This window comes from Anomalospiza imberbis, chromosome 1, assembly GCF_031753505.1.
Source record: "Anomalospiza imberbis isolate Cuckoo-Finch-1a 21T00152 chromosome 1, ASM3175350v1, whole genome shotgun sequence".
Classification (NCBI taxonomy): domain Eukaryota; kingdom Metazoa; phylum Chordata; class Aves; order Passeriformes; family Viduidae; genus Anomalospiza; species Anomalospiza imberbis.
In genome coordinates this window covers 66158687-66183133 of record NC_089681.1, presented here as the reverse complement: position 1 = coordinate 66183133, position 24447 = coordinate 66158687, and the positions used below count along the sequence as shown (strand labels likewise).

The window sequence follows — 24447 nt, the reverse complement described above, 5'->3', positions numbered from 1 at the left end:
GGGATGCGCCGGGAGAGGGATGCGCTAGGTGCGGGATGCGCTGGAAGCGGGAAGCGCTAGGAGCGGGATGCTCTCGGAGCGGGATGCGGCGGGAGAGGGATGCGCCGGGAGCGGGGTGCGCGGGCGGTCACAGGCACAGCACCGGGCCCTCCCCGCAGGGACCGCTGCCCACGGGCTGCGCGGTGGCCTTCCCTGGATCACTGATTTCCCCCATTCCACAGCGCGCCCCACCCAGCAGAAACCCCGCCGCGGACACGTCTCCCACAGCCCGGGCACAGCCGTCGAGAGGCAGTACCCAGCCATCCCTGGCTGCACCCGTGGCCTCGATTCACTAAAGCCTCTTGGCATGTGCTTCAAGAGGACGTGATAAATCTTGCTTAGTAATTGCCGGGCAAACTTAGCTGTTTTTTTTTTTTTTTAATTTATTTTATTTTTACTATTCTTTTTAATGACTTCTGGGATGGGACTGGAGACACAGCGCGACTTAACGTTGTTTTCAGGTAAAACCCCGTGGAAGTGAGCGTTTGCTATCTGATTGCATGTTCTTGCTTTGTATTTTATACAATGTAACTGCAGAAATACCAATATACTCCAAACCTGGCAGGACCGAAGGAAATCCCAGGTTGCTTCCAAAGTTGTCATGGGCTCTGGTATCTGTGGCTGGACTTGCAACTAAGCATTAAGCATACAACTGCATTCTAGCTGTGCTTTGGGATCCACGAGTTGATGGAGGAACCATGGCCTTTCATGCCTTGCATTACTTGGGTTTGGATTGCTGTCTTTTGGTTATAACTATGGTGGTTTCATTTTTATATTATTATGCATAGTCACACTTCCTCCTCCGAGAGTCCGGAATAAAAATAGGGAAAACATCATGGGGGAGGGAGGGAGAAAGAAGAACACACAGCAGTCAGTAATATTCTGGAAATTAAAATAACCCTCCATTTAAATATTTTCTTTTTTTTAGTATCAATGACTGTACTGAGTTACTTTTTGGTGGAGCACTGAGACTGCCCAAGACCTAGGCTGCATTAGGGATAAGTTCATTCCCGTGGGCTGAGCGATGGCTTGTCATTACGGAGTGTGCTCAGCTGCATCAAATGGAGGATATTGATTCACGTCTTCATGGTTTGGTCTGGTGGAGTAGCATGCTATTTCTCACTGCAAGTAGAGGAATAGCCACACAGAGGAAAAAAATAAGTTGCAAAAATAATACCAGTTGCATGCCAATTCAACATGTTCCACATTTTCCATAGCATATGGAAAAAGCTATAGGAAAGCAATGGCAAGCTCAACTGCAAAATATTGAGTCCCCTCTTCCTGCCTCACTGAGCTTGGCAAAATTTAGCAGGCTAGTGGAAAACAAGCAAACAAATGGCAATAGAAAAGCCGTTGTGAATCAAGCTAACAGGAAAGTAAGGCGGCAGCTTATTCTTTCTGGCAATGATTAACTCTGATGAAGGCCCCCCATCTCCCTTTTTGAAATAGCTAGCCGAGGGTTGTGGTGCCTGTGAAGAAGCATTTGCTCAGCAAGGGAGCAGCTGTCAGCTGCATGCTGGTTTCTCCTCCCTAAGAACAGGCTTTAGCACACTGTGATATGGGCAATGCTTCACAGTTATGGTAAACACTTAGGATATTTGTCATGTATTGTTTGTGCCTACATGACACCTATCATTTTAAATCTAGCAGCTGAGATATCTGTCTGTGATTACAGTGGAGCTGCACTGATTGTCTAAAGTGAAGATATGGCTAAGAGACTGACCTTCCTCCTAGTAAATCCTTAAAAATTAGAACTAAAATACCCCTGGATTTTTTGTTGCTTAGTAGAATCTCTTGTGGTTGTCTGAAGGTCGTCCCTATCTCAAAAATGGGTTGCTCATGGGAAGCAACATCCCATTGAGACAGGTGGAGCTCTAATGACGACCTTCAGTTTTCACCAGACAGAAGGGTCTACACTGCAACTAACAGCACTGCCAGCAGTACTGCAGGAAAGATCCTTATCTGATTAAGCAATTGAGGTTGTCATCAAAAAAAAGCATTAGCAGAAAGAGCCCAAACTGCAATTGCATGAGCAGCCTTAACCCTCAAATGCCTGAACTCTGTGAATGCCATATTTCTCACCTTGCACTTGTTTGTAATGCCTTTCTCAGAAGAGACACAAACAAGCAGTGTGAGAACCACAGGCTGGAAGTCCTCTGGCAGCAGGACTCTTCTTGCTTTTGCTCAATTAGAGATGTGAGCATTTCCACCACTTCTTGCACCATCACCTCCTGCCTCAGGGGAATCTAGCAGTCAAATCCTTTGATGGTTAATTGCTCTAGCTTGGGCAATTCTGTGGTGCTAGCACTCAGCCTGTGGGTGTCGTTCCAGGACTGGAGACCTGATTTATCCCCAGCCTATCCTTGAGGCCCACTGTGCCTTCTTTCTTGGCTGTTTTTGTCATTCACAGTACACCTTTCCCCTGGAGGCTCATGCTTTTTGGGGCCTTTGGACTAGAAATTAAAGTTTCAGGTACAAGTCATAGTTTATATAACAGACATTCAGAAAAAAAAATCTTAGTTCTCCTAGTCATTTCTGTTCAATCACCATGTACTGAAAAATTGGTATGTATCCATCAGTGCTGACTGAGAAAATAACTCGTGAGACGGTTTTCTTACAGTAAATCTATAGTAACCTGAACCAGAGCTTGTAATTCATATGCAGTTTTCTCAAACTCTTACAATGCTCATGTTCAATGTGGGGAATGTATCTACTCTACAAGTCATTTATCTTGGGCTTTCCTCTATTAAACAACAATAAATTGAGAAATTGTTGAATCATAAATTTTCATTAGTAGTCATTTATCCCGTGCTCTAGTTAACCACCTGTGACTCCACAGAAGCATGTTTGTGGTGTTAGTTACTCAGACTAAGACATGGGAGAAAAAGTGGTAGGAATTTCTTGCAAGCAGAGCTTTTTCACAGTGTATGAAACAGAATGATGATGGGAAATATGTCAAATGCCAATAGATGAAGTACATCTCCTATGAAAAAAAGTGAAAAATAAGTGACTGCCTTTGAAAAACCAAAACATTACAAAGGAAACAGATGTGTGCTGTTTCTGAAAGCAGCTCACAAAAGGAATAAGTGAGCTTTTTGGAGGCATGGTATTGCTTCAGATCTGGTGGAGAAAGGCAAGAAAATATAAACTCTAAATATGCTATTATCCAAATAAAACCTGCATTAGATCCTTAGATCATCTTTTGCTCAGCACTGGTGAATTCTTCATTTTCTGCTGTTACTGAGTTATGTATGTGGTCTTGCTTCAAGAGTGATTGTGCCATTACTGCCCACAACAGTACTCTTTCTGTAAAATTAATCTAATATAGGAAAAAACAATGTCTCCAAGCTCTTTTCCACAAGCATAACATACACCAATCTAAAGACTAAGTCCAGAACTAAATCAGCATGAGTTTTGCTTCAGTAAGCATTGTGGACCCTTCCCAAGGTATATTAAAACTGCAGCTCTGTTTATTTGTTTGTTTGTTGGGGTGTTTATGTGTGTGCATGTTGGTTTACATCAGGTAGTTTATAACTTTTCTCCCAAGACTGCATTTTTTTACCTTCTGACATTCTTTGCTACCCCAGCTGGAATGCAGTTCTGGGAGATATACCTACCCTGAAAGCCAGATCTACCAGATGGTGGCACAATCTGCACCAGAAGGTTCTAGAGCAAAATGTTTCACTTTTTTTTTTTTTTTTTTTTAACAAGTCCTCATTACAAAGAGGTTATTTATAGTGTTATTCTAATAAGGAGCCAAAACAGAGCAGCCTTTTATTAGAACTCACAATAAAGGGCATTACACTGAGGCCTCCCTGTGCATAAATACCACTTACTTACTGTGCAAAAGTTGGCCTGGAGAGCAGAAAAATTCAGCTTGTATTAGCAAAGAGTTCATTTAGCTAGGGAGGTTTTAAAGAGTTTAAGCAGCATTAATTCAATTAATTCCACATGTAACAATGTCATTTTATCCTAACTATTTAAGAATTCAGAAATGAGGGGAAAAAAAAAAAAGAGAAACTCTGTTCCCTCATGAGACTTCATCTGAAGAGTTTTATTAAATTTCCTGTAAGTTTGCCTGTTGGAAAATAGTAATTTAAAACAGCCTTTCCCCAGTCCAAATACAGGTATCGATGAGTCAAAATAATAATAATAATAATAATAATAATAATAATAATAATAATAATAATAATAACAACAATAATACCTTATCTTCTAGGTGAATATAAGTGGGTGAGAGAAAGCAGCAGAGGAGCTCCTTTTATCTCACTCCTCTGCAGTGAAGGTGCTTTCTGTAAGTCCTGACCAAGGCGTCTTCAGCCAGGGGATCTGAGGGACATAGGCCTTGGCCCTTCCTGGGCACAGGCTCCTGGAGGGTATGCTTTGTTTCGAACAACCCATGAATAAATTCCGGGATTAGGGCAGTTTTCTCTGTCTCTTGGAGTCGTTGGAGTGCAGGTGAAGAGCAGCCCCCAAGCTCCGGGAGCATGCTCCAAGTCTGGCTTAGGGATGGAGCATCCCGGTCACCCCCAGCTGCTCCTGGTGCTGCTGGCCCCCTGCTCAAATACATCCAGCGCTCTCTACACTAATTTTTGAGCTTGGGCTGCAGGACGGGTGCTTTCTCTCTCTCCCCCGCAAGTGCAATAACGCGTTGCGTTACAGCCGCAAGTGCAGCTTCGGGGAGTTTTTGAGGAAAGGGGGAAGGTGGGGCAGACGAGAGAGAAGAAATCGAAGAGACAGATGTGAGGGTCCGCAGGACACAGCCGGTTTGCGCTGGGGACGGTGCGACCGGCAGAGATGTGCCAGGCGCGCCCCGGGCCAGCCACCTGCCCGCTGTGGCGGAGCATCTCCCGCGGAGCCGCGCTCCCCGAGCTCCGCCGCCGGCCGCGTCCCGGAGAGAACCGGGGCTGGCAATGGCACCCGCCCGCCGCCGAGCGGCACCAAGGCACCGAGGCACGGCGAGGTCCCCGAAAAACATACGCCCATCAAGGCGGCAAGACGGGTAACTGGGCTTTTCCCTCTCTGCCAGCAGGAGGGGGATTGAGGCGACGCTGCCTGGAGAACCCCTTAGAGCCTGTCCGGGGAGCTTGAGGCAGCCGGAATCATTCCTGCTGATCATCGCGAACAAGGCACACACGCAAGTGACTGGAAAACTAGTGGGTCTTGCTCAGTTCTAAAGCAATAGCAAGGAAAAGGTTTCCGGAGCGGTAGGGTGAGTTACACAGCGAGGAAGGGAAATTGCAGCCCAAATTCCAGCTTTTGTCTCAAGCTTCCCTCCTTGCATGCCACTATCTACCAGGCATGTCTGTAGATGGTGAAGCCAGTCTGGTGCGCAAGTGGCTTCACTGACTTTAAAAAAAAAAATCTGTTCTTTTGTTCACATAAAAACTAGGGAAAATTAATTATACCAGAGGGCTTTGGTTACCCAAGAACTCCACATTAATGGAGCAGAGTTATACCTCTCAAAAACCTCACTGCATGCTTTGGTATCATCCACAAGGTGCATAAGACTCTTTGAACCATGGATGCAGGGACAAACTAAACACAGAACAAGTTACTCTGATGTAGAAAAGATCCCATACATCTGCCAGTGGTATAACAACAAACAACTTTGGAGAGTCTGGATATGTTGTTTTGAATTGCTTGTAAACTCTGTTAAAAAGAGAGACATTTTTAATATTGTCATTTATGTAAGTTGCTACAAATATTTAAATTAGCAAAGTCAGCTTTACTCCTCACAGTCAATGAACTGAGAGTTCAGCGTGGCTTTTTTATCGAGACATTCTAGAATACTAATGAATGCTAATGAAACAGTGTTATTGAACAGAGCAAAATATTTTGCAAAAGACAAGATGAAGAAACACTTATACCATTTAGTGTGGGGATAAAACCATCATGTTTAATGGTTGTTAAAGGTGAAGTTGGGGATCTCTAGCCACTCTTACACCTCCTTTTTCTATTAACTGAAAAAATTGGAGCACTGATAAATGGTTGGGATTTTCTAGTTAAGATCTTCATGTGACCCAACCTGTAAAGAATACTGAACTCATTTTCTTGTTTCTACAGTGCAGGTGTGTAATATGTCCTAGGGTTAATTCATTGGTTTTCATACAGATGTCTACAAGGATAAAACTAATTAAAAATAGGTATTTAACTGGCTTATCTTCATTTGGCATTCAATATGGGCCTGGAGGAAAGGTTTCTAACAGCCCATGCTGTGCAGTAGCCCCTTCCCTTACACTTCCAAAAAATGAGAGCATGTTATGAATTCTGAAGCCATTTCAGTATGCCATTAAGCTGATGCTTATGAGTTTTGTTCTGATGCTGTTGCTATGCCAATTTGAGACAGGAAAACAGTCTCTAAGCATTTACTGAAAACATTGCTCATCAATTGGAAAAAAAAGAAAATGGGGAAAAATCCAGACATCAATCTGGTACTTGAAGAGAAACACAAGTTCCCCTGTTCTGGCAGCCAGTTCTCCCACATGTACACAGAGCCCTCTCCCTGCCATTGTGAAATATTCACATATGTCAACCAACAAAAAATGTAGCAGTGAAGAGCAAAAGTGCATTGTACAGATGTTTTCTTGCCACTCCTTACAGGCAGTCACAGTGTTGCTGAGTTGATACCCAACAGCTTTACCAAGCTCAGGCCACACTGGGATACCAACATTTTTCTCCATAAGAGCTGATGAGCACAAACCCTGAACCCAGACACAGAAAGAGCAGTTAAACAGTATTTACTGTGTGATTTAGACAGTATAAGTCTGCCCTCTGAGCATCCTTTTGGACCATGAGAAATTAGTTTTTTCACTCCTTTAGGCCTTTTGTGCCCTGGCCACATGCTGAAGGAAGACATTGCAGGTGGATAGAGCATGCAATTGGCTGAGGAGATGATGTGATTTAATTGTGCAGGCTTCAGGCAAAATGCTAACTGTCAGGCAGGACCAGATATTGCTATAGTCCCAGCTTTTGGCATCCCTCAAGGATAGAGTTAATGGTATGTGGTATTAGGGATTGCAAAACAGCACAGCTTTTTCCATCCATAGTAAACCATGCTTCTTCTCATGAAATGTCTCAGCATTTAGTTGAAGTATATTTAGAATCATTCATGTTTGCTAAAACAACACAAAGTAAAAACCTCAAACTCATCAGAACTCTCATTCGTAGTGAAGTATTAATATACTTTTACCCAAAGTAAAAGTGAAGAACAAGGCTTTGGTTTTCTAATCTTTTTTGGGAATCATAGTTCTTCTTTGTTTCTACCATTTTGTTCAAACTCATGACATCATATTGTTGCTTATTGTATTCATATTTATTTTGTGTGCCAAAAAGAGTTTAACAGCATCAGAAAAGGGAATTTGGATACTTTGCTTAGTGTTTATCCATGGGAAAGTTTTGCTTTTGGTTCTCAGTTTGAAGAAAGTTCTCAAAACACAAGAAACTCCTGCTTCTGACCAGCTGTTCTCTAAAGATCAGTCTGTGTTAAGGTTGCTGCAGTCACCCCAGCCCCTCCACCCCTCTCCCTGCCCTCGCATGATGACTCAACTTCTAATGACACAGTCACACATGGGTTTTTCCACAGCACCTGTCCCATTTGACAGCCTGTAATGAATGAAAGGGTTGAGCAATGTTTATTTTTATCTTCTCTATTCTATTTGAGCTCTGCTTTGGGGACAACTGTCAAAAGCGTATTTAACCACTCACTTTTAAAGACTTGCATGCATCCTTCCAGTTGCATCCCCGTGCATATAAAATTGACCTTCAGAGATACAGCTAAGTAAAGTCACAATTTCCAAGTGGAAGACTATTTACTTTACTTTTCTGATTAAAGAAGAGACCCAGCATCATTTTGCATTTCTCATAAGGGAACATTTCATCTTTGGGGGGAAAATGGAGCTCTTCCAGCTCTTCCACAGCACTGTAGTTTTAATAGAGAGAGTCATCCTGCCCAATTCCACACAGGAATGCTATTACAGGTATTACATGTAAAATGTTCCGCAAGACAGCTGGCCATGGGACTGAGGGATGCTCACACAGACAATGCAAGCTGTGTCAACAAGCACTAGCTTAACAAGCATGTAGGCACAACTGCAAAAACAAACCTTTCTTGTGCTTCCTTGATCCTTGTTTAAAATATTGATGCTCACATCACTTTCCCTTTTCTTCAGTGGTTGTCCTCTATCATAAGGAGTCTCGTTTCCTTGTGCTGTTTTCCTTCTATCTGTTCCCATACTGGGGGGGTTTGACAGGAACCTGACCCAAGAAAGAGTTGGTAGAGAGCCTGAACAGATGCAAACCCTCAACCCCTTCTCTTACCCTAAACTTTCCTCTTCAGTCCTGGCTACTATTCCCCTGGAAACCCACCCACTTCCACTGAACGCTTGCAGGCAGAAGAACTTCTGTGTGTGCACAGCCATGAGAGGCAGCAGGACACGTGTCTGCCAGCTCCAGCTCATCGGGTGTGCTTGGCCAGCAGAAGTAGCAAAATGCATGCCCTTCCAGTATAAGAAACCTGCAGAGAAACCTTTGCTAGGTATGATGCTTGCACAGGCAAGAGCATGAGTATTTAGATCCATTTGTCAAGTGCTTTCACTTCTCCACTCAGCAGGAGGAGCAAATAGAATGGCCATTCAGGGGCTGTGCAGAGGATCAAACCTTTGGCTTTGTGTGCTCTAAAACTGTGGTTCCCATCTTCTCTTTTTACATCAGTCTCTTTTTACAGATTAGTTGCTCAAACCTCCATGACCAGGCAGTAGTGGAGCGATTGGCCACAGGGGACTGTATCATTCTTTATCCATGACCAGGGTCATTGCTTTGCCTGGCATTGCTTTTCCCCGGCTTTTCCTAACACATGCAAGCACCTGCAGTCCCTATTTGTACAGCTGTGTATCCTTCAGGGAAGCTGCTCACCTAACCTGACCTTGTCAGATGCCTGAACTGTGTTGCAGGTGAGTAAAAGGAAAATGTTTCTGGATGCAGACATGTACAGTGACTCCAGCTGCACTGCACACTGCTCTGCTTTCAGTGTGTGGCAAAAGAAAGCAGAAAGTGAAGACAACATTTACAGTAGTTATCAGTGGGAAAAAGAGTGGGAGGCTTTATAGAAAATTTCTTCTCCAGATATTATTCATGTTCACATCTAAGCGTGGTTTTTCAGGGACCTGCCCATCTCGCCTCCCTTTCCCCTCCCACGGATTTCTGCTCAGTAGGTACCACAGGGGTAAAGCAGTCTTTATCTGAGACCTCTGTTCATTAGCTATCAGTGGTTACTGTCATAGGAGGCTCACAGGTGAGAGCAAGGCTTCATTTTTCCAGGTGATGGATCCATAAAGAAGTTGCAGGTCCCCACTGTAGGGCTGGCCCTGAAATGAGGCAGCAGGTCACAGCAAGCTTTGAAATACCAGCCCCAGCTGCTGCCTCAAGGTTCAATTTAACCAGCACAGTTCCCCAGAGAGTAGCATTACCAAGATCTCTTGGTGAGCTGACTCCACAGGCTGGAAGGGAAGAATAATATTTCAAATGAGTGGACTGGCCGAGTTCAAAGGGATAATAAGCATTTAAATTCAACATGAAAGACATCTTCTTCTGCAGAGCTGTAGGATGGAATGTAGCCAGGCAGATAAGCTGTTTAAAAGCCCCTTTAATCAAGACTATTAACATGGAGATTTTTGTAATAATTAAAAACATTCCCCTATTCAATCACCTTAAAGGGAAAGTGATATAAAATGTAATTTATTTTTCTATTTGAATCCCTTATAAAAGAACAGAAAAAAACATTTTTCCTTGCAGGCAATCACATTGTCATTAAAATTATCTTTGAGAGAAGATTCATTCCTGCTCATATTTTAGCTCGTAGTGAACTGTTGCACTTGTATTTCAACAAAAAAAGGTAGAAAGCCTACATTTTTGCTTCCCAACTGTTTCATTTTCTGACCATAAGCAATAGTGAGATAACTTAATAGGAAAATTTTTCTTCTCACTTATTTCCTGATAACTCAGAAGATGCTGTAGAAAACAGCATCATGTCAGCTCATGCAGAAAGTATACTTTCTTTTTTGTTGGGTTTTTTTCTTGGGTTTTTTAAATGTATTTGGAAGTAAACCACATTAAAAGAAGCCTACCTACTTTGCAGAAGGCAAAGCAGTCAAAATAGCACCATGCACTTGTATTCAGCTAAGCTTGTGAGTACTAGAAAGGGAAGATGACACTTCAGGAGATACAGAGTACCACCAATGCACCCCTCTCCTTTCCTGATTCAGGAGCTCTTAGTCCTGTCTGCTGTGGGAATCCCCTCTTCCCTCTAAGATAGCTGTTGACTATTCAGCTCACAATGATGAAGAATAGAAGAAAAATTAATAGGACCAGAGAAACTTTCTCAAAGCCCCCACAGCAGGGATGCTTCACGCAGAAACATGGCATCTGAATGGAAACAGGCAGTCCTTAGCAGGACAAGGGTTGCTGTTCACTTTGTTTTCAGGCAGATTCGCAGACCTGAGTGGTTACAGAGGAAGAGCAGCATATGGGACATGCGTGAAACCTCGCTGAGCCTCCCACGCAGTGCTAAGCCAGCTAGCTAAGAACCTAATCCTGGGCAGGGAAAATATCACCATCTGACAGAGCTTTGCCAGTGTGAAGCAGCATTTCTCACAAGCTGAGAAGCTGTTCAATGATACAGCTGTGGTGAATCTGAGGATGTATCCTGTTGATCTTACTAGACCCAAAGAGGTTTCAGAGTCCTTTGCTTGTCATGCTCCTATTGCTTTGCACTCCTCAGATTTTTAGAAAATGTCTTTGCTGTGAATCCTTCTTCATTTCCAACTGATACTGACTGAACTGGAAGATCCAGAGGAGCATATATCACAATATATCATATACATCAGCTCAGTGCTACCTCTGGTTTATAGCCGTGTGCTAATCCAGCTCCGTTGTTTTCTCCCTGGAACTTGACTGGCCAGCTTCTGCAGAAAGCCTTTTGTTGGACTGCAAAACCTGAAAATAAACTTGAAAATGCCAATGTTCTGAATGAAGTCTTGAGCAGTGCACTTTCAAGGTGCATCTTACCCTCTCATGGTGTTGAAAGTGATCAAACATCTCCTTACCTGAATTGAAAATGCTGAAGCAGCTGCATAACCAAGCATAACCATCCCTATGCAAGCACCCATCTGTACAGCCCTGGTGTAGGTGCCCTGTCTAAGCCAGAGAACATATGCTGAATGGCAACTACCATATGAGATTGCTGCCTGACAGGGCTCTTCAAAGATCAAGATCACCCTCCACTAAAAATATTAGATAAGTGTATTTTGTCCTATAGATCTGTATGGGTTCAGAGCAGCATCTACCTTTTTACAAGTGAGGAGCATCTGCATCACCATAGCTATTTATAATATAAACTTCGTATCAGCTTTTCCAAGGAGGTCTAAATCACAGACATAATCTTGCTTTCCTTGGCAGCTTAGTCCTCTACCTTCAACCTTCAGAAACTTGATGAAATATGCTAATTTCCACCAGGCTCTATCTGTTCCTGTTCCTTAGAAGGTGTCTGTGCAGGCCACAAGCTGAATAGAGCTGTGCCAAGTTATGGCAGCAGGCATCAGCTGTGGTAAGACTTGCCTACCAAGCCTTGAGCACTGCCATGTTCTGCCCTGTGCATTACAGGCAGCCTTTCCTTGGGGGTACATGTCTGGAGGAACAGAAAAGGCAGGATCCACCTGAGGTGCTTGGATGGTTCCTAGGCATTAAATCTATTTAGTCACTACTTCAAACTAAATCTATTTGAGGGCTGTTTGATTACTTTAGTTAATTAAAAGGCTCTTATTTAACGCTGGTTATTCTTACATTTAGTGAAAAAAGAGATTATTTCCAATATTGTCTGATCGGATAAGAAGAATTAGCTGCTTTCGCTGATATAATCTTCTCTCAGTAAGTAACCAAGAAAGATTCATTATTGTCTCTTGAACCTAAAGAAATGTCAAAGGTATTAAAACACTGACATTTTGTTGCAGTGAGATCTGTGAGATAAACCAGTAAGATGCCTGAAGGCAAGATCTGAGATTACTCATCTGATTCTGTTGCTGTGATATGTATGGCATTGTGGCATAAAATTGCCGTGAGTCACCCCCTCCCTGTCAAGGTTCATACAAATGGCTGTGCACCATTTATCATGGTTATAATGGACTCAAAAAGGAACAGAACTAGAAACTGAGAGCTGTTTGTGGTGCTGATTTTCAGAACAAAATATGACCTTGCTAGAATCTGTACTTTTTTTTTTTTTTACCAGCGCCAAATGAAATGCTGCACATGACCTTATCAGATGATGCTAAGAAAAAACAGTATTAAATCATTTGGGTTCAGCCAGTTGGTACTCAGAATCATCTAAATGCCATAAAAAAAGATGATTTCTCCTAAATTAATCTCTTTTCTTCCACCTATCTTTCCTAGTCCCATTTTTATTTTTATTTTATTAGTACTTTTCAAGTCCATTGAGAAAACAACATGAAAAAATCCTTGCCTGGTGAAAAGACCTGCCCTGTCTGGGTGTCCAAGATGCCCATTCTTCTTGTTCATCTTCTGGGAACTGTGTCTACTCTCCAGCTGTAGCTCTGTCCTTCAGCCTTGTGTTTTTAAGCTTACCATGGCCCATATTTTTGAACTTGCTTGAGTTAAACCACACAGAGGCAAGCAGTTGTCATCCAGCATGTATCAGCAGCCTGGGTTTCTCCCTTTGCTGCCCGGGACAGCCTGCAGGATGCCCTTGGCTTGTTTCACCCTTCCTCCAGGATGCCTGAAACTGTCACAGATCACAGCGGGACAGCCATTCCACCAGCACATTTCTTCCCTTTCTCTGAGTATATGTTTTAGAGGCAATAAATACTTCTGGGCTTTCACAAAAAAAAAAAAAAAAAACCCAAAGCCAAACAAAACAGGAAGAATAGTTTTTTTGACAGTTTGGAAAAAGCAGATTAAGGGTTTTTTGCATTTCTTTGTTATAGAAAGTGGTAAGTAATGAGCTGTAGCACTACAGTAATGAGCATCAGCCAACATTCTTTCTCCACTAACCTATGGCCTGGCTGGCACATAAACCAGTGCTAAAGTAGAGAGACCTTGGTGTCATTAAAAAACACATTTTCTCAAACACCACTGTTGAATTAAAATGGATTTTAACATCAAAATTCCCATCACTACCATCACTTCAGCCTTCACAGAGTAAAGAAACTACTCAAGCTATAGCAAGGCCTTACTGCCTTCTCACTAACTCTGTTCTAGATCTTGTTGTTTAACCTGGAGAAAAGATAAATTACAGGGAACCTCATTAATGTCTGTGAGTATCTAAAGGGAGGGTGAAAAGAGGATGGATCCAGGCTCTTCCTGGTGGTGCAAAGCAATAGGACAAGAGGCAATGGGCAGAAACTGATGCACAGGAAGTTCCCCCTGAATATGAGGAAGAACTTCTTTACTGTGCGCGTGATCATGCACTGGAAGAGGCTGTCCAGAGGGGCTGTGGGGGTCTCCCTCATTATTCGAGATTTGCCAGCCCTCAGGTCTTTTTTCTAAGGAGAAGTGAGAACTCTGTCAGTTTTGAGTGGTGGGGCTTCTTCAGAGAGGAGGCAATACTTTATTGCTGTCAGACCCTGAACAAGCTTGATGTATCTTGTGCCCACAGCAGAGGGATTCACATCTGTCTCCATGCCCCTGGAACTTTTCAGCTGAGATAGCTCAGCCCCCCCAGAGATGGCAGGTTCCTATGCAATTACCCATGCTACCAACAGTTTCTGTTTATTTTAGAGTATTTTCAGTGGTGAGCCCTCTCCCTGCCTCTCAAGAGCCCAAAGGCAAGGAAAACCCCATTCAGAAGGGCTGCCCTGACTGTGGGGTTTTGCCTGGCCACTGCTGAGGGTTTCATTTTAACTCTTATTGCCACCCAAAATTGCTCAATTTTAGTGGCTCAAGTCTCCTCAAGACATTTCAAGAGAGCTCTCAACCCCTCCCCACTCAACCATTCCCCACTGTTCCCTTGCTGGAAAGCAGACATAGCTGCTATGCTATAGCTCCTGCTCCAAGGAGGAAAGGGAATGAAAAGAGCTGGATCACCCCAGTCTCCGCAGGCCAGGAGCCACAGATACATTTTCACGTGGCTCACATCTGCATGGGAAGAATCCACAGATTCAGTTTGTGAAATACATACTCAGACTTCCCTCCATGTATCCTCTTCCTCACCTGAGGAAGATCCAACCTTGATTTTGATTAGCTATTTAATTCTCAAAAAAGATATCTCAGACTATCCTTAAAAGCCTCTTGACAAGTATCCAGACCCAGATGCAACCTGCAGGCACCCTCAAACTTAGAAGAGCCAGAATTCACAGTGGACACAGGCTGGTACTGACACACGAGACACAGATGTAACCAGGAGAGGGACACCACCAAATAAAATCAACAGCTCCATCACAGCTTCCAGTCCTTCTCTGCCTTTCTGCAGCTTTCTTTGCCTTCAGAGTGCAGGCAACAGGGCACACACCCCATAACACAACCCAGCAAAATCTCTTCTGGGCTTTAGCTGCTTTTGGCTCTTCCTTCTCCTGAAGCCTGGTCCCTGAAGACACCTAACTCCCACAGCCATCCCTCCATCCCTAGGCACTGGGCTCCGTTTGTCTTCTAGCTGAACTGTCCTTCCCCATGGTGCTTGACAAACCTCTTCCCCAGGATTTCTGCCCCACATCCTGTGTCCATCCTGGCACAGTGGATGAGATCTGTGCACTTCCTGAGTCACTGCAAGCCAAACGGGCAAAGCTCAGCCCTGACGGTTTGTCAAACCCTGACATGCCAGGCACAGAGAAGAAAATAACTCTGCTATCTTTTTTGGAGCAGGCTGCAGCTTCGTGCCTTCGTTATGTATTACTCTTGTCATCAGCCAAAAAGCATGCAGGAAAACAGCCAAGCCTAGCTTATCAAATGTGCCTAGTAAGAATATCTTGTGGTTTAAAGCCTTGGCACAGCGCACAGCACAGACAAGTGCTTCTGCTGCAACTGTTTGAATTTTCCTGGCTATTTTGGAGGGAGGCCACGGGGACCAGTCTCACCCTGAAGTTGGTCACGTATGAGTATCTTGCTGAACCAAGGCCAAAATTTCCCTACAAGAAAAAAGGCAGAGCTTTTGTAAGCATGAAAATTAACAATAACAAAAAAAAATCTTTACTCTCATTTCCATAAGGCATGGAAATGATGAAAAAAATCAACAGTAAATTAGCTAGAGATGAACATTTTGATTCAGATTTCATTTCTGTGCACATCTGGTTAAAATGAGGCGTGATTTGTTGTAAGCTCTAAGGAGATGTATGGGCCTCTATTTAGAGATTAGGGAGAGGTGTCTCTCTCCTCCCCCAATCACTTTGTTTCCTGTTTTAATTTCATAATAGCTGGTTTGAAATTTCCACAGATACTAATGGGATCTGTTTTCCCTCATGCGAATTCACTCCACCTCCTTTGATAATCAAAGATATGACAAAGCAGCAGCCTTGGCTCAGTCTGCCAGGGTGGACTCAGCAATGTTGCAAAGGGCAAGTCTGCCCTGATGGGGAAGATTTTCTGTTCCCAGAAAGACAGCACAGCATTTATAAAAAATCACTCTTCCATATTAGTGAAATGGCTTGCACTAAGTGGGCATTTAGCTAAGCTGAGCACCAGGCATCCAGTGGTGACATGAAGCACCTGAGGGTGGGAGTGGCAGTGCCAGCCATGGGGAGCTGCAGGTGCTGTGATTTTTCCACCACCAAGAAGCCCTGTTCTCCTGTCCCATTGTTGCCAGGCTGCTGGAGTTCTCATCCAGCCCATGGGCACACATTTTATGCCCCAAGACTGCAGGATGCTACTGCCTGCATAGGCCCATGGTATGGGTAGTCCAGTCTGTGGCTGCACCCATAAATAATGTGGTTTTTGAACCTGATATTGTAAAAAATGCCCAAAAGGCAATCTCAATCCTCTCGGGGGGAAACTGGTGGGGTAAGATTTATGTCCCTTCTCAAGTGCCCAAGAGTATGGAAGGGTAAAGGTGACTCCAAATAACCCCCATGTATATCATTGTTTACTCCTAGCAAAAGTTCAGCTGGCAGTGTTAGGTGTGTGAGGGAGAAATTAAGCAGCCGTGGGTTTCATGTGGCAGCTAGAGCTGAATGTACTCAGTTACTGCTCAAGCCCACACAGTAAGGCTGTGGAAGAGATACATGCATAATTCATATAGTTTTAATTAAATGGTAACATCTTTCAATATATTGAATTTACTGCAATTACATTTATTGCAATTACATTTATCTTTTCACACTCTTTGACCTACTAAAACATCTTTTTTTTTTCTTTCAGTTACAATATGAGCATAAACAACACTAACTGGACTTTAGGACAAGATGTGACAAAGGAGATATGGAGCTGTTCCAGGCTGTCCCCACTGGAGAGAACAGCACCAGAACAGGGATGCCCAAGGGCCACTGAGGGAGATAGAAACCACCCTAAGCTGACCCACAGCTGCAGGGAACAAGTCCTGCATGTCCTAATGCTCCTCCTTGGGGGTGGAATACAATGTTCTTGGAAGGGTTTTCAAGCAAGCAAAGCTGTCCTGCAGGAGCTTTTTTCAAGCAGACACCACAGTGCAGCCGGGGTGTGCAAGCTGGTGGGAACAGTGGTTTGGGATTGGCAGAGGTGGCCCTTGGACACTGAGACACTGCAGCACTGCACGAAGATTTTGTTCAGGACAAGGGTGTCCCTAGAAAGTGGAGCCTGGCCCTTTTGACACTGAATTTGTAGGTAATGCACACAGCTAGGAGATGTGTCACCTCTGAGGAGCAGGCAGCTGAGACCCACCATGGCACGTTTTTCTCTGCCAAACTCATTGCTCGGCTCCCCACAGTCTGTAATGGGATCTACTGGGTGCAGTGCAGGGTCAGTGTCTGGGTCTGCTGGGCTGGACAGGCCACAGCACAGCTGTGCTGGGGATCACTCTTGTGTGGGAAGATGTTTCAAGGCACCAAGGATGGGCCACAGGATTGGCAGTGCAGGGATTCAAGTCACTGCACTAATCCAGTTTTTCCAGAGTGGGAACCTAAATCATCTTGCTGGGGAAGGATGGGAGATAGAAATCCCACAAGGGTAGAATGAGGGTGAAGAAAGGAGACCTCTCCCTCTTCTACCACATCCCCCCTTTCTTTCCAGTGGTTCAAAATTTAGCCCAGCAATACGGAGCAGCATAGCCAAAGACCTCAGTGGTAGGAAGGGATAAAAGGGTGGTTATTGCTACCATGTAGGATTATGGTGAGGACAGAGAGGCTGCAAAAAAACCCTGTCTGAAGCAAGAAGAAAGAAAGGAGAGAAGAAGGGAGGAAGCATGGGAGGAAAGGAAGGAGAAAGAGAAGTAGGGAAGGAGAAAGAGGGAAAGAGAAACAGAGGGAGGAAGCCAGGGAAGGAAGGTGACTTTTGTCACAATTCTTTGGGGTGCCTCCATTCACTAAGGCCTCATTGATAAAATGGAGATTAACCATCCAAAATACGAAAGCAAAATCACTCACTTCAAGGGTAGGGCAAATGATAGTATCCTCTCTTTAACACTGCTCCTCTGTGTCCTTCTCTGGTGCCATGCAGCAGGCAGGAGAGTCACTGAGGCTGAGCAGTGTACCCACAGGTATTTACTGGACTTGATGGGAGCTCCTGCAGCCCTGGATGATGTCAGTCCCTCATTAGCTGGTCTCTAATGAGAGATCATCTCACAGAGGTTTCCTGGTTGGCAAGAAAACCTGTTGTGCTTTAATGCCTGTTAGACACTGGACCCAGGACAGCAGAAGGAGAGGTGAGAGATGAGTGAGACACAGAGGAAAGGTAGAAAAATTCAGATGGAGGAGCACCTTCTGAGGGTCAGGGAAAGCAAGAGTTGGTAAGGGCCTTCAAAAGGGCAAAAGATTTTCAACCAGAAAGTCAACAAAGCCAGAGGTGCTTGTGTGGAAGGGGTGCTCAAAAGGGTAAAGGAGGCACCCATGAAGCAGTCTGTGAGTGAGTGCCAAGCAGAGGAGGGAGGAGGATTGGCAGGGTGGCATAGAAAGGCACTAAGGAGCTATGAGGCAGGTCACTAGAGGAGGTACCTTCTGTTCCCAGTGACTCGCAATAGCCAGGGCAAGTTGTCAGGAACTCACACTGAGCCTTGGCATGTTGAGCTGGAAGTGGAAAAAGGGGAGTGCTCTTGGGCTGCAGAGCTAAGTCAGCTCCAGCACTTCCCATCCCTGTCTTCATATGCCGGCAGTCTTGGCGGAGGTGCTTCTCAGGGGCTGTCATCCTCGCCTTGCCACAAAGGAGCTGTGAGCCAGCATGACAAGGGCACTGCCGTTCTCATCCGGAGCAAGCACGGGTACTGCCAAAGGCACCAGCTGCAGCTCTGCTGCGGACCTTGCTCTGTTCCTTGAGCAAAGACTGGTCCTGTGGGGTTTAGTCAGCTTTGGAGGGCACAGGTTGGAAATGTGTTTGCAGGCGGGAGGAGTAATCAGTCTCACAGTGATGCTTCTACCACTATATCCCTAATTTTGCACACTCAGGTAGAGGGCAGCTCACACTGACCTTTCTCCCCAGAGCCTTATGCATCTACTCGTGGCCTCACAACATGGGCACAAGGCAGTCTCCAAAACCTCAGAGCCTTAGCTCTTATAGGTGCCTCTTACATACACAACCACCACAGCTCTCACCCTCAATAGCCCAAACCCTCACTGAGTGGCCATGGAGCTGCAAATATCTCAGCTCCCAGCAAGGCAGTGCACATCCCACCTTGGAGAATGAAAAGGTTGAGTCAGCCACAGCCACGCCCTAAGAAGGACAGAAGTGCTGGGTCCTATTAGCACTCCTCCCTCCAAAAAAAAACCCACCCAATCTTTGTTGTCTCATGCCAAACCACCTTGTGCCCTTGCTAAGCCTGCCATTGCTGGAAGGGGGCCAGCAGCCACAGCAGAGCATGAGACAATTAGCACAGAAACCATTGGTTTTTGTTGTTGTTTTTGAGAGCAGCAAGGCAAATAATTTAAAAAATAACATATTTGAGTTCTTCACATCATGGAATCTCTGGGATGCTAAGCTGACTGACCAAATATCTTTTAAGAAAATAATTTTTGCTGTGGTTTTCTTGGATTTCCATAAAAGTTTGCTAATAAAAGGCAGAGGAAGAACAATGCAAGAGGGTTAACTTGTTCCCTGCTTGAAAAACTGAATAATCACTGCATGAAACAATAAAGATCCATGGGGCTTTTATGCCACTCTGATGATACAGTTGAGCACTCCCTGGCATTATACAGCAAACACACCCACTGTAGAAATACTCATTAAAAAAATAACATAATTAGTATCAATTGCATATTGCTTATGTAATGAGGCAATTTTATATTTTAATTTTAAAATAAAGTAAAAAGTCAAATAATGTTTCAGGTAGTAGTTTTCCATCAGGCTGCCCAGCAGGTGACAATGTGGGTTTTTGCTGTTCTTGCTGTTTCTTCTTGTTGCTGTTTTCCCTTATTCTCCTGGCCATCATAGATCCTAAAGTCTGATGAGGAGACATCTCACAGGCCATATGTGCTACTGGCAGCACATAATAAGTAGTTGTAATGGTCAGGGTTGTCAAACACATCTGATGCCACAGCTAAACTGCTCCTATTTCCAGCTTCTCACAAAAAGGGCAACCCTGATCTCCTCATCTGACACCAGAAGCTGGGATGCTCCCATGAACCTGTCCTGGAATGGCTGGGAAAGAGCAATAGTTGGTCTTTTATTTCCCTCATTTCCTGGTGTACCCTCCTGCACATCTGGTCACAATCAAACATGACTCAGGGTTTGCTGCAGGGCTGCCCTTCAGGTCAAGTTGCACTTGGGCATGGGGATCCCAGTGCTGACCAGCCCCAAAGGCTTCACTGTGCTTGGCAAAGGCATGGCCATTGTCTCATGAGGCTTGGCGTTCCCTCCCCTTGCCTGTGTCTGCACCCTGAGGCGTGCCTTCCTACCCCCTTGCTGCCACAGGATTTTTGCACCACAGACAGCCTGAAACCATTGCCTTATTGTGCCTCTGCCCCAACTCAACAGTGCCTGTATGCAAAGTCTGTTTTCTGATTGAGAAAGCATGTCCCCAGAGATATAGAATTAATCTCAATGACTTCACACTCAGTCTTACAGATCAGTCATCTGATAATGAACCAAAAGATTGTTCAGATTTACATCTGAAGTCCCCACGCTTCTCCATTGCAGCCGAATTCCACAAGAGTATTTGCCGACCTTTTAGTGCACAGCTTCTCATTACACTGCACCTCAGAACACTGTTCTTTAGCAAAGATCTTTATTAAGGAAAGTTAATTAACTAGGTTTGCTGTCTGGATAATCAATTTTCTTGGTATAAACTGAGCAGAGTTGGAAGAACGCTGAGCTGTTGCTCCTCTGATTTCCCCACATAGAGAATAAAAATAGAAGAAGATCCAGATGGAGAAATTGGGTAGGAATCATATTCCTTCTGAATACAGAGTTTTGGCAACCTCAGAAAATGGGGTGAACATTGCTGCAATATAATTTCCTAAGTGCACAGGGAAAGTTAATGTCAAAATGTCTCTAAATCTCTGATTTAGATCTCTGATTTAGATCTCTGATTTAGAGATCTTTGAAGGAAAGGGAAATGTTTCATTCTGAAGAAACTTTTCATTTAGACATTGAAAGAAAGGCAAAATCAAGGGCAAAAATCTGAGTCAAATGTTTTAATTGAGTTTGAAAAACAATTACAGTGAACAGGCTTAGTTTGTTTTGGGTTTTTTGGTGGGTATGTTTTAAATTTTCCTCTGTGGAGCAGTTTAACAACCTGGTGTCTCTCAGGCCTGTGTGGAGCATTCCTCCCCATCCCTTCCACTCTAGTAATACTTCTTGCTGCCTTTTGAGCCCTAGATGAAAGCCCAAAAAGTTTTGTGTTTGTCTACCTTAATCCTGCCAGTGTTTTTCTGGCTCTGGTATTCATCAAAGTGTGCCCCACCTAATGACCCCACAGACGATTGGCACCCCACAACACTAGACTATAACTACAGCTGGAGAAAACCCTCTGGGCTTCATGAAGAAATAATCTCTCCATTTTTTCTTTGCATTGTAATTTTTTATATGATGGTGGATCCACTTTCCTAGCAAGCAGATGTTTCCTCTAATTGGCATGCTGCCCCCTGCCTCCTGGGTTTGACTGGTTTGACTACAAATTGCTCAGACTCTGTGATTTATTTTTCATCTCTTTTATTGCAGGCATGAATACAGGAACAGGTAAACAGCGGAGCCGTAAAAGTTTCTTCTTAGGCATGTTTTCAACAAAATGCCATCATACACTGTCTGATGATACATGCTCCTACTCAGGTGAAACAAAATGGTGTGAGCAGTCTTGCTTTAAAGCTGCTACCCACCACTTGATGTTGCAGCTGCCAAAGAAGCCTTCTCCTCCACTTGCTCTCTATCTTCCCTCCTTCTCCACATCATCTACAGCTTCTTTTACGGCACTTAACTTTACAAAGCACAGTTGTGAGGCTAATCTTACATGCAATTACAGATCAGTCTCAGTATATTTATTGCAAACTCCTTGAACATCAGGACATTAAAAAAAAAAAAGAAAGAAAAGGAAAAAATATTCCATTGCATAATTACAAATAGTTTTTTGTAGCAAATGAACCAGAAATGTATTCAGAAAAAAAAAAAAAAAGCAAAGGCTATTTGTAAACAGTTCAAATGAAACATGATGCTGCCTCCAATTAAACATTTCACTGCATTGCTAGCTCTGTTTCAAATGGGCACATAGGCATCCTGTTGCAAGAGAGTGAAGCCATGAACTGAAACTTTGGAGGAGTTAATTTTCATATTTTGCACTTCCAGGGTCTATGAAACATAAAAAGTGCACACACACAATTTGATGTGAGAGAGGTGTGAAATCTCAACCAACATTTCTAAAGAAAACTCAGTTATTCCTTTAAAAAAAAAAATAGTGGAAACAGCTGAGCCACACAAAAACAAAGCACAATTGGTTGGTTTCCATAAGAGACTGCAAAATGAGAAAATATTTAACTCCTTGCATAGCTATTTAAATGGTCAATAAATTTTGCTGGAATCACCCAAACAGGACAACATTGCATTCTGCTGCTTAGAGACTTCACGCTGAAAAGCTGGGATCTGCTGATGGGGCCAGAGCATCACTTGAGGCACTGCGAAAAGCCAGGGCCACCCCTGATTAGCTTTGCCAGCGTGGCTATAGCAGGAGATTTCATCAACCAGCTACTCCAAGACGGAGCATGACTATAGAGAAGCCTCTGCTCTTATGTCACTGTAAGTTGTTATCCCAGCTCTCTGTTCTCCCACAAGGGATAAAAGCTGTTCTGACAAAAGGATATTTCTGGCAGTTTATTTACGCCTAATGCTCAAGGCTTTCGCTGGCAGAGCTTCACTGACCACAAATTGTACCTTGAAGCTGAACCCTGGATGATGCAGCTGAGTCAGCAAGGGTTTGCAATGTAAACCTAGCCAGAGGGATGGAAAGCAGGATTCATCTCACTTAACTTAAATCAGTATAAAGGTAGACACTTAAGTCAGAGGCACCTCCGGAAGACAGTTCCTTTGATCGCTCATCAGGTGAGAGCTGGGCATTTTAATATTAGATGAGATGAACCCTTTCTCAGGAGAGCTGAAGAGACAAAATCCTTTCAGCCACCCTTTTCTGTCATCAATTCTGGAGACCATGCTTCAGAAGGCTGCTGTTCAAATGCGTTATCTTTACACGTCAATGTACATGATAATGATAGCCTGTGCTGGGCTTCATGCTGCCACAACTACATATGCAAGCTTAAAGCTAGCTCAGATACTTCTGCACTATTATATAGACATACCTTCAGGCAGAGTATCCTTTAACACCTGTAAAGTTAAATTGTAGGGGCAAATCTGCAATATCTGCCCCTCTGCAATATGTTTATGTTGCCATTGTCTTGTTCACAGCAGTTTTGGGTAACAGGTGTCCTAACACTGTAATTCCCAACCAGAGGTGAGGCAGAAGTGTTTCTTCAGAGGATGTGAAAACTGAGATGCTCAAGCATGGCTGAAGAAGGTACATAGTAAGAAAGAACAAGATGATGACATTCCACAGTTAAAAGTTTAGTTTGATATCAGTAAAACAGTTTTAGTAAAGCTCCATTAGACTGCAGAGTAGGAAATGGTGGCAGCCAGTGGATAAGACACTAAAACACAACAAGGCAACGTACTTGGAGTTGTTCTGTTGAAAATGTCCCTCAAAAACTAAGCAGCCACATGAGCCTTTCCCTCTTCTCCTGGTGGGAACCAAAGAAGGAGGAATCTCTGCCCTTCTTCAGCTATCCCAGAGCACGCCTCAGCTAGAAAGACTTGGCCATATAAAGTAAGCTTGGTTCACGTTACTTGTTTTCTGGTTCTGACTATTTCAGCTGAAGAAATTTTATAGAATGGGAGCAAAAATGATGCATTAAAAACAATAAATTAACAGACTGCTTATGAGCCTGAACATCTTGTAGGCTAGTCTGACTCAGGCATTCAGTTTTGCTAAAGGCTTTTGCTTTAAGAGACCCAACAGTCCTAACATGGATCTGTTTTTCCCCCAAACCTGAAGGCATATTGTGGAGTTCCTAAAGTCCACTCCATTGCAATCAGTATGACTGAAGGGTGTGTTCAGATTTTTTTCTGTTTGTTTGGTTGGGTTTTTTCCCTGGGTTTTCCTTGACAATGACTTTGTGAAACTGTTGCCAGTTCAAACACAACTGAGGGTTACCTAATAGGCAGAAAACCAGACTGAGCTAGTCAGCACTTTGCCATTCTTAACCTTACTTCATTTTCCTCTCCCAAGCCAGCATTTCTAGTTACAATTTTCTTTTATTTGTTCTTCAAAATGCTCACTCTCACTTGGACACAGGCAAAATGTGCTGCTGCTTCTCCCTCATCAATACCTTCTGGGAAGTGGTGAGTAAAGAGTAATAGGAAATTGCATTCTTTTGTGTCTGTGCATTTTCCCCTCCTTTCCAATTTCCTCACAGGGATTTAATGTTCCTAATCAATCTTTAAGAACCCTGGATTGATGGAGTAGGGCATTAAAACAAAAGGAACAGAAATGTCCTGGCACTGCAACTAGCAGGCGGACAGCATACAAGTCATTATCTGATTACCCAGAAAAGTCACTGGAATGCTCTTAACTTTACAGTCCAGGTGTGGTTTTGTGGCTTCTTGTGTCCACTGCTCATGTTGAGCCACTTGATTAAATTTTGTAATGTGATTTTCTACCTAACAGTTGTACCATGTATTTTGACCCAATTTATGGCAACCAGAAAGTGTTGTGTTTGGTGGATTTAAATGGGAAGCCTAATGCTATTTTTTTTG

At 43.7% G+C, this 24447-nt stretch overlaps 1 protein-coding gene and 1 long non-coding RNA gene across 5 annotated transcripts in view; one reads left to right on the top strand and one right to left on the bottom strand.

The window, feature by feature from the left end:
* The first annotated feature begins 8879 nt into the window (after nucleotides 1-8879).
* Nucleotides 8880-21689, top strand: LOC137477007 (uncharacterized). The gene is made up of 2 exons (XR_011000772.1): nucleotides 8880-8990; nucleotides 21316-21689. It is a non-coding gene; the product is annotated as an uncharacterized lncRNA (long non-coding RNA).
* Nucleotides 21290-24447, bottom strand: part of EPB41L4B (erythrocyte membrane protein band 4.1 like 4B) — a 169681-nt gene continuing 166523 nt past the window's right edge. For all 4 annotated transcript variants that reach the window (XM_068195520.1, XM_068195510.1, XM_068195531.1 and 1 more), the window contains one exon: nucleotides 21290-24435. The gene's annotated coding sequence lies outside the window, so the exon portion shown is untranslated. The remainder of the gene's footprint in view (nucleotides 24436-24447) is intronic.